Source organism: Maylandia zebra, linkage group LG15, assembly GCF_041146795.1.
Source record: "Maylandia zebra isolate NMK-2024a linkage group LG15, Mzebra_GT3a, whole genome shotgun sequence".
Taxonomy (NCBI): Eukaryota; Metazoa; Chordata; class Actinopteri; order Cichliformes; family Cichlidae; genus Maylandia; species Maylandia zebra.
In genome coordinates, this window is record NC_135181.1 from 42,660,241 (window position 1) to 42,668,307 (window position 8,067).

Below are 8,067 nucleotides of genomic sequence, written 5' to 3' on the forward strand. Positions count from 1 at the left end.
CGGGGCGGCGGGGGATTCACTGGCTGGCTGGAGCAGCATCTAATAACCAACTCGCAAAATAAAACAAAATAAAAACAAAACAACAAACACGAAATCACCAGACATCATGATACAGACTTATAATTTGCACCGATGTTTTTTCGAAATTCTGTACACGAAAAGTGAGCGCGAGAGCCCTCGGTGCACCTGCTCGCTGCTGAAGTCAAAGTAAACTTTATTGTCATCTCCGCTACATACAGTCCAGTATATAGAGAGACGAGACAACGAGGCTCCAGTTACAGCAGTGCAAGTAAACAAACAATAAATATAAGAAGAGTAAGAAAATAAATATACACTTTAGGACTCAGAGTAAAGGATCAATAACAATTTAAAATTTACAGTTTGATGATTTAAGGTCTCACATACAACCCGTCGAACGGGGAGGAAGACCTGCTGCTTCCAAATAGAGCACATTTCATTCATAATGTTGTAAATCCAAGCCCATCATGTATTCATGATTTGAATCCTGGGTTGTGTGAAATCTCAGAAATAAACCTTAGATAAAGTGAATCTGTGAACTAAGATGTAGGTGTGTTAGGTTATGTTGTGGTGATCCTTGAGTTGGGGGATTTGTGTTCATACTGGAGTGCATATCTGTGTGTGTACAACAGTTTTATGTTAATGTACAATCATTAATATGTTTTGTCTGTGTGTGTCCGGAGGGGGGGTGCCAGAGGGAGTGCTCGCCCAGGGCGCCAAACAGGCTAGGACCGCCACTGATCGTAGTGATGGGATTTCCGGCTGTTTTTAGAGAACCGGCTCTTCAGGTTGTTTTGTTGCTTTAATTAATGTATTATTAACAATAATATAAAATTATGCACAAAAGGAATTACTAATGTAAAAAAAAGTGGTTTTATTTATATATGTTTATACATAAGTATATGCGGTGGCCCCTAGAGACAAAACACGTACAAACTCCAAAGCACATTTCTAGCATGAACTGAACTTCCAAACAGAGCTACTTAGATCACCTAAATTACACAATTGAAAGCATGTGTGTATTGTTTGTGTATTTATACACAAGCACTCATATATATTCAAATAATTAAAAATAAATGTTCATTTACCTGTTACTACCACACACCAAATCCGGTCGTTGGTACTTGCTGGCTTGTGTAGCCACTAGGTAACAAAAGCTCAACACTGCCCCCTAGCATCCTGGAGGACTTCTGTTGTGTTTTGGAGTTTGTATGTGCTTTGTCTGTAGGGGCCACCGTAAATATACTTTTATTTATTCACTCCACATAAAATGTCATAAATAAATCATATAATACAAAAACCAACTAGTCACAGTTCAACTTTTAACTATTTAAATTTTCAGCTTTTTCCTTTTAAACTAATTTAAAGTGAAACAACACAAAACTCTGCAAACCACAACACAATTAAATATAAATGAAAATATGAAAACAAAAAGAACATGCACATTCTCTGTCATATGGGCCTGCATGAATAAACTTTCCGAATCCTTTATCATCTGCAACTGAATATAGTTGTGGATGATTACTATACCTTTCTAATGTGACATTGTTGTCCCTGGCTCTCTCTCTCTCCCTCCCGCTCTGTTCCTGTGCTACTGAGTGTAACTACCCCCCCTGCCCAGCATAAAGCACAGGGCTCGCGTGCTGAGTGAAGCGGAAAAAAGTGCGAGAGAGGGTGAGAGAAAGACAAAAAAACCCCCACAGTTCGCGAGGTTCACGTCAAAGATCCGGCTCTAAGAGCCATTTCGTTCGCGACCGACACATCACTAATCGACTGTTTCCTGTCCTGCTCATAAAAAGAACACAATTAAATTTATATCCATAAACTTTAACTATGTTTTATACATATTTATGTTTATTTGCACATTGTTGCCTTTCCAGTTCTGCACTGCACTGCTGTTTGATCCCATGTTGTCTAGTTGCTGATCTGTGTCCTTCACCACTGTGTCTTCGGGGCTGATACCCATAGAGACACTCGAAAATGAAATCCTGATACGCTGAATCACTTTATGTGTGAGAGCTGATGAGGCCCACCAATGCACACATAGTCAAGAGCACATCTGCAGCAGTAATTTTTTTATCATAAATATGAGGCTCTTTCTTTTTTGAGAATTTTTAATATATATATATTTAAATATATATTTTTTTAGTTTAAGGGAGCACAGTGAAGCAAGCTTCCTCTTTTCAGAGAAACTTCAGACTGAATTGCTTAAGGGATAAACATGCCAGAGATTCAGTAACATTTCTACATGTTTCAATGATTGTTCAGTTTCTTCGTTCATGTGGTGTCAAACTTGCAGCTCCAACTTCTGAATAAAAAATGCACAGACACCTCCACAAATCCTGATGGAGATGATCTCCTCTATGGCCTGTTCAGGAATCTCTGCAATGAGTTTCACCCGGCTAGCCTGCTTAGATGTACTTCTTAGCGTCAACACCTGAAACATGACCTTAACCTTTTTTTCACAACTGCCATAAAGGAGGAAACTCCAAAAGCAAAAATCAATAACTGCCTGGGGGTTAAAAACATCCACAATCGATCATCTGCAACACTAAAATAAATAAAAATAGCTTTAATATTGTGGAGGTTGTCCTCATTCCACTAAAACAGATGTGGCTCCTTGGGGCAAGTTTCACAGGGTGGAATGGAGAAGTTTAACTTGGTGTTTTTATTTCCTTGCATGTAGTGCTGTGTTTTATTTTTTGATCTTTTATTAGTGTGTAGTGTTTTATTTTTGTGGGGTTATTGCATGCTTTTTGTTTTGATATGTGATTTGTTCCGGGGGGATACTCATTCCACCGCCCCTCCTGATCATTAACCTGACACACCTGGGACCAGTCAGGGTTCGCCACAGCTATTCAATAAGAGGGAGAGAGTAGAGGCATGTGTTACCGCGCTGTTTGAGTGAAGAGTTAGACTCGGGCGTGACCATTCAACATGGCTGAGAGGTGAGCCTTAAGTAAAGCTTTAAGGCGTAAGTTTATACGCCGATAAGTGGGGCTTCCTGTCAAGCTGCGGGGAGCGCTTATAAATTAATTAGGGCCTAGAAATTTGACCGCTATCAGTGAGGGCGTTCCCGAAGCGGGTTGATTGACCAGCAAGGTGGGCGAACCTGGGCCTTAGAAGCTTTTAAATTAGTCGAAAAGTTAGGTGTACCGGTACTAAGGTTTTGAAGATGAAGTGAAGATGTGATATGGTAATGGAAATATCTTATCTTGGCAGTCAGTAGCAGTTTCTGTTATATAAATGTGTGAATGTATAAATGAAGCGTGTAAAATTGTTATTTGGATGAATGATTAAAGGTGCACATTGTGTTGAGAGCTGATGAAAGTATTGTGTGAATGATGCTACAAAGCTGAGCTAAAGAATGGTGATATGTGTGGGGAAAAAGGTCTGAAAGAGCTCTGCTAAGCACGCTGAAGATTTTGATGTGAATGCTTGCAAATGCAAAGAGCTTAGTATATTTAAGTGTGTGTGTGTGTAATAAGGGGGCATTCTTTTTATATCAACATTTAGCAGAGTTACAGAGGGTTGATACTGAAAAGTCAAATGTACTCTGGAGACGTTTATTCAATATAAACAAGATTAAGTGTCAGGCTTAAATCCCCCCACTCAGCTGTGGCTTCTGCAGTAAAGAAAGCTTTAATAAGGCAGAGTTACATTTGATCATTTCTTCAACAGGAGCAGAAAGCATATAGTGAAAAGGATGAGCAACTCATCTCAGTGTGATGAGTGTTTCATTTTGTCCTTTTTAATTTATGGACTATACACTCACTGTTCACTTTTCAGTAAATGGACAGACTTCATTGCGCCTTCAAATTGTCCTAATTCTTTATGGCATCAATTACTTAAGATTCAAACAAATTTTAGCTATCTTCCCCACAAAAAAGGAAAAAGGACAAAGCACAAAGTGTTACCAGAGATACAAATACATTTTTGCATGATGCAAAAATCACTCACCTAACATTTTTCTGAAATGTAAGTAGGACCGTCTGTAAGTCTGAGTTTGTAGAGTGAAGACAGAGACACGTGAGCGGCTGGAGGCAAAGGATACTTTAAGTATACTGAAACATCTTCATTTAAACTAACCATGAATGATCATGTCATCACAAAGCAAAGGTGAATCTTTCACAAACAAGTGTAAACACCACAAACAAAAATAAGCATTGAAGATGTCACCAATTTAAGTTGCTATTGACATGAAACTCACACCAGAGGAGTGAGTGTGCAGACGCTGGTAACAACCCAGTATTAAAGTATACAGTATTAAACTACTGAACACAGAGATGCAAAAAGACATGGAAGACTAGACACCAGCTGGAATCTATGAGTAACTAGAAATTATTTCTGGCTGGGCCATTCTAAGAGCTTGATTTCTTTCTCTGAAACCATGATGTCCCCAGCTCCAAACTTCACTGTTGGTATGGTGTTTTGGGATGATATGCTGTGCCTTTTGCCTTCCTGACATGATGTATATTATGGCATCCAGAGAGTATTTATATAGCGCCAAATCACAACAGCAGTCACCTCAAGGCGCTTAATATTGTACAGTAGATCGTACAATAATAAATACAGAGAAAAACCCAACAATCATATGACCCTCTATGAGGAAGCACTTTGGCGACAGTGAGAAGAAACAGGAAGAAACCTCCGGCAGAACCAGGCTCAGGGAGGGGCGGGGCCATCTGCTGCGACCGGTCGGGGTGAGAGAAGGAAGACAGGATAAAAGACATGCTGTGGAAGAGAGACAGAGATTAATAACAGATATGATTCTATGCAGAGAGGTCTGTTAATACATAGTGAGTGAGAAAGGTGACTGGAAAGGAAAAACTCAATGCATCATGGGAATCCCCCGGCAGCCTACGTCTATTGCAGCATAACTAAGGGAGGATTCAGGGTCACCTGGTCCAGCCCTAACTATATGCTTTAGCAAAGAGGAAAGTTTGAAGCCTAATCTTGAAAGTAGACATAGTGTCTGTCTCCTGAATCCAAACTGGAAGCTGGTTCCACAGAAGAGGGGCCTGAAAACTGAAGGCTCTGCCTCCCATTCTACTTTAAATACTCTAGGAACAACAAGTAGGCCTGCAGAGCGAGAGCGAAGTGCTCTAATAGGGTGATATGGTACTACAAGGTCATTAAGATAAGATGGGGCCTGATTATTTAAGACCTTGTATGTGAGGAGCAGGATTTTGAATTCTGGATTTAACAGGAAGCCAATGAAGGGAAGCCAAAACAGGAGAAATCTGCTCTCTCTTTCTAGTCCCTGTCAGGACTCTTGCTGCAGCATTTTGGATCAGCTGAAGGCTTTTCAGGGAGTTTTTAGGACTTCCTGATAATAATGAATTACAGTCGTCCAGCCTGGAAGTAATAAATGCATGAACTAGTTTTTCAGCGTCACTCTGAGACAGGATATTTCTAACTTTAGAGATGTTGCACAAATGGAAGAACGCAGTCTTACATATTTGTTTAATATGTGCATTGAAGGACATGTCCTGGTCAAAAATGACTCCAAGGTTTCTCACAGCGTTACTGGAGGCCAAGGTAATGCCATCCAGAGTAAGAATCTGCTTAGATACCATATTTCTAAGCTTTTCAGGGCCGAGTACAATAACCTCAGTTTGATCTGAATGAAGAAGCAGAAAGTTAGCGGCCATCCAGGTCTTTATGTCTTTAAGACATTCCTGCAGTTTAACTCATTGGTGTGTGTTATCTGGCTTCATGGACAGATAGAGCTGGGTGTCATCTGCATAGCAGTGTAAATGTATGCTATGTCTTCTGATGTCTGTGAAGGTTCTCAGTCATCCAGGTCATCGTAGTCTAAGGAGCTTGGAAAGAAAAGCGTCTGGACTTGATTAAGTTGCTTGAAGACGTTTCACCTCTCATCCAAGGAGCTTCATCAGTTCTAAGGGTCAACTGGTGGGGAGTACCGGATTTAAACCCAGTGGGAGTTTCCCCCCAAAGAGGGACAAAGGACCCCCTGATGATCCTCTATCTAATCACATGAGCCGAGGTGTGAAGATGGGTGTGGGTCCCAATCAGCCAGAGTTTCGGGTGTGTTCATTGTGAAACCTGGCCCCACCCTATCATGTGATTTCCTGAGGTCAGATGGCCCAGGATGTGAGTGGGCGTTAAGGCGTCTGGGAAGGATCTCAAAGCTGGATTATAGATGGCAGAGATTGGTGTCGTAAACCCCGCCTCTGTTCAAAGATGGTCGCTCACAGTGGACATAGATGGCTTCTTTCACTCCTCTTTCAAACCATCTGTCCTCTCTGTCCAAAATGTGAACATTGGCATCCTCGAAAGAGTGACCTTTGACCTTTAGATGCAGATGGACTGCTGAGTCTTGTCCTGTGGAGGTGGCTCTTCTGTGTTGTGCCATGCTCTTGTGAAGTGGCTGTTTGGTCTCTCCGATGTAGAGGTCGGGGCATAAATGTTCGTTATAAGGTTTTGTGTTATTTAGTACTGATTGAAACTTTTCCATTATGTAATTTTTAACTGCTGTAGGATGAAACTTTTAATCCATTCATCAGGTTATTTTTTTTAAATATATATGTTTTTGATAAGATTTATGAGAACATCTGTTATAAATATTTAAGTCCTTTTTTTCTAAAAAGTCTGAACTCATTATTACAGGTATAAATGATGTTGAACGTATGTTACAGTTACTTCCTAATTTTTTAATCATAGGTATATTTTAGAAATATTCATGATAAAGTATCGTGTGGTGAACAACACAAATTTTAATACTTAATAGCAAGTCTGAAATTCAAGCCTGACATGTAGTAAACAGTCTGCCGCTTTAAAATTCATGCCATGAAGTCAGTTTTCTAAAGTAAGTTTTTTATTTATTGGCTGCTGGAGGCAGAAATTCACATTTGTACACATACACAGTCATATCATTTCTGTATCAGCTCAACTTCATCAGTTAGTACCAACAACATGCTAAAGAAACACAAGGAGAGAGGGATAATAGTGATGTAGAACTATACGAAGCATCCTCTTTATTATTGTCATTTTCTATCTTTAGTTCATCCTGCAAATTAACATTTTAAAGCCTGTAGCATATCTAAACAAAAATGTGCTATAAAATAATGAGAATGTTGAAGATAGAGCATCTAGGTATGAGGAAAAGAGGAAGACCACAGAGGAGGACATGCAGAGCATTGGTGTGGACTAAATAGGACGACAGGGTGAAGGATCCAATGTGGTGACTCCTAAAAGGAACAGCCGAAATAAAAATAAAAATATGTTGGTGTGTTACTGCCATTTGTCAGTCAGCAGAAAAATGTAAAACTTTCCGTGCGATTACATCTTATCAAGGTGACTCTCACAGCTCTTACATCTTGTAAATATAATTCACACTCTGCTTTCAGGCAATCGGGGCTGAGCCCTGCATCCAAATGTCAGCTCATTAGCTGGATGGTTTCACTGGCACTGTCTGTCACTGACTAATTACATTCCTATTAGTTTATTAGGTGTGTTCTCCTCTTAAAAGGTGGTCCTAATTAAAAGTCTGCAATGAGCCTGGAGTTGACACTTGCTGTTTCTTTGCTCGTCCTTGGTGTCCTGTTTCACAAACTACAAGGAGTAACATTTTTGGATTACAGGGGAAGACAAAAAGAAAAATCCTTCAATTGTGCTTCTACCCAAAAACTGAAAAGAAAAGATTTTAGAGTTGCCAAGGCCTCTAATGTTTATATAAAGAAGGCCTCCTTTTTCTCTGTCACCATAATAGAGGCTCTGAAAAAGTATAATTAAGAATAGAGCAGTGCTAGTCTGTTATTTAAGTCAGAAGATTTCAAAGGTTGTTTTGGAGCTCTCTGACACATTTTATTCTCCTCTTTATGAATAGGAGTAAAAGTGAAGGATTTTAATTCAATATAGTGTAAATGATTTTCAGCAGTTCTGAATGCTGTTCATACAGTTCAACCCAGCCATGAAAGCCCGATTTACACTAACTCAACTATCTCTGTGTCTATTGTGGCTCACGTGATTTTTAGTTGTCTGTACCGGCAATTTCATTTCATTTCATTTTCATTTCATTTATTT